The sequence below is a fragment of the Belonocnema kinseyi genome, chromosome 5 (assembly GCF_010883055.1).
Source record: "Belonocnema kinseyi isolate 2016_QV_RU_SX_M_011 chromosome 5, B_treatae_v1, whole genome shotgun sequence".
NCBI classification, from domain to species: domain Eukaryota; kingdom Metazoa; phylum Arthropoda; class Insecta; order Hymenoptera; family Cynipidae; genus Belonocnema; species Belonocnema kinseyi.
The window spans coordinates 57,295,741-57,298,342 of NC_046661.1; the positions used below are offsets into that span (position 1 = coordinate 57,295,741).

Sequence of the window (2,602 nt, forward strand, 5' to 3'; positions counted from 1 at the left end):
ACATTTCTTGCCACACAGGTTCAATTGCCCGAACAATCCTATCATTTAGGATAGCTGTGAATATCTTATAAAGTGTGTTCAGACAAGTTATTGGCCTGTAATGCTTCGGGTCAGCTAAGTTGCCCTTTATCAGGTGTTATGAGGGCAACACATAACTCTTTGAAGCTATTTATATTTTCTGAGTCTTCGTCCAGTCTATGCTGCACTTCGTAGACTTCTCTCCAAGAAACTTCGACCTCCTCTGGTTTGGGTGGCTGTTCGACAGTAACTGGAGGGTCTTGGAAGAGTCGAGATGGGTCAGAGAGAAACTGTTGATTTTCTCTGACCCACCGCTCCCTCCGCTCTAGACTTCTCTTAGCGTCAGATAGTATCCGTATTCTCTCAACAATATGCTGCCTGATGGTCAGCAGCTTTGACTTGTTAAATGTGTGATAACGGGTCCGAAGTTCGCGCGCGAACTTTCGATCCTTGGTGGTAAAATTCCTGCCAGATATGATGTAGTCAATCACACACTGAATGCGGGACGCGTACTGTCTTGCCCAGCCCATTTTTATGGCAAGTTGATGCATTCGCCTTTTGGTTTTATGATCAACCGTTGGTTTTGTTTTACGGTCTTTAGGCTTGAGAGAGACCTTGGTGTTGATGGTGCTCCGGGTCGCAAAGCATCGCTCTTCCTCTGTTGGATGCCTGTCCGCGGTTGGTCTTATTGTCGCCTCTCTTTCTCTGTTGCCGGCTTGTTCTAGCTGTGGTAGAGTAGGCGGTCCGCTTACATAGCCCCTCTTTCGGAGTAATTCAGCATGGTTTCGCAGACGTTGCTGCGAAAAGTGCGATAGCTCCGGGTGTTTCTCGCACCACAGAGCATGCAGCCGTGTCATGTAACCCCGTTCAGGGGCCACACTCGCACCGTAGCACTCTAGCAAGTCCTGATTCAGTCGCTCCGTCCACCCAAAGGTTGCGAGATCCCGCCGATCCATCGCATTGAATCCATTTTAATTGGCTCCCCCAGCTATAGATTGGTCGGCATAGCTAGCCGACCCATTTTCGGGAGCCCTGCGCGTTCTGTTGTTTTGAACCACACTTACTACAACTATGTTTGTTATTGTCATTGTTGTTCCCATGAGAAGCTAGGGAAAGGGGTTCGTCGATTCTAGTAGAGCCCTGCATGCAAGGATAAGGCTGCGTACTCTAGGTCGCCCGGTATCCCAGAGTTACCAAGGGTTTCTGCTGAATATGGTTACAAAAATAAATAAGCTGTCGCGGACACTTGTCCAGGGGTGGTCCCGAATGAATTAACCCCCAAGCGGAGGTGTGAAAACCGAACCGAAAGCTGAACGGCACCTGGGTGAGGTGTCTAGAACGGTAACTCTGGGATACCGGGCGACCTAGAGTACGCAGCCTTATCCTGGCATGCAGGGCTCTACAAGAATCGACGAACCCCTTTCCCTAGCTTCTCGTGGGAACAACAATGACAATAACAAACATAGTTGTAGTAAGTGTGGTTCAAAACAACAGAACGCGCAGGGCTCCCGAAAATGGGTCGGCCAGCAATGCCGACCAATCTATAGCTGGGGGAGCCAATTAAAATGGATTCAATGCGATGGATCGGCGGGATCTCGCAACCTTTGGGTGGGCGGAGCGACTGAATCAGGACTTGCTAGAGTGCTACGGTGCGAGTGTGGCCCCTAAACGGGGTTACATGGCACGGCTGCATGCTCTGTGGTGCGAGAAACACCCGGAGCTATCGCACTTTTCGCAGCAAGGTCTGCGAAACCATGCTGAACTACTCCGAAAGAGGGGCTATGTAAGCGGACCGCCTACTCTACCACAGCTAGAACAAGCCGGCAACAGAGAAAGAGAGGCGACAATAAGACCAACCGCGGACAGGCATCCAACAGAGGAAGAGCGATGCTTTACGACCCGGAGCAACATCAACACCACGGTCTCTCTCAAGCCTAAAGACCGTAAAACAAAACCAACGGTTGATCATAAAACCAAAAGGCGAATGCATCAACTTGCCATAAAGATAGGCTGGGCAAGACAGTACGCGTCCCGCATTCAGTGTGTGATTGACTACATCATATCTGGCAGGAATTTTACCACCAAGGATCGAAAGTTCGCGCGCGAACTTCAGACCCGTTATCACACATTTAACAAGTCAAAGCTGCTGACCGTCAGGCAGCATATTGTTGAGAGAATACGGATACTATCTGACGCTAAGAGAAGTCTAGAGCGGAGGGAGCGGTGGGTCAGAGAAAATCAACAGATTCTCTCTGACCCATCTCGACTCTTCCAAAGACCCTCCAGTTACTGTCGAACACCCACCCAAACCAGAGGAGGTCGAAGTTTTTTTGGAGAGAAGTCTACGAAGTGCAGCATAGACTGGACGAAGACTCAGAAAATATAAATAGCTTCAAAGAGTTATGCGTTGCCCTCAATACCCCTGATAAAGGGCAACTTAGCTGACCCGAAGAATTACAGGCCAATAACTTGTCTGAACACACTTTATAAGATATTCACAGCTATCCTAAATGATAGGGTTGTTCGGGCAATTGAACCTGTGTGGCAAGAAATGTATGAACAACGAGGCTCAAAGAAAGGCGTA

General features: G+C 49.0%; 1 protein-coding gene across 5 annotated transcripts in view; it reads right to left on the minus strand.

Moving 5' to 3' along the window:
- LOC117173146 overlaps positions 1 to 2,602 on the minus strand; it is a 48,313-nt gene that overhangs the window by 29,263 nt on the left and 16,448 nt on the right. The window lies entirely within an intron of this gene.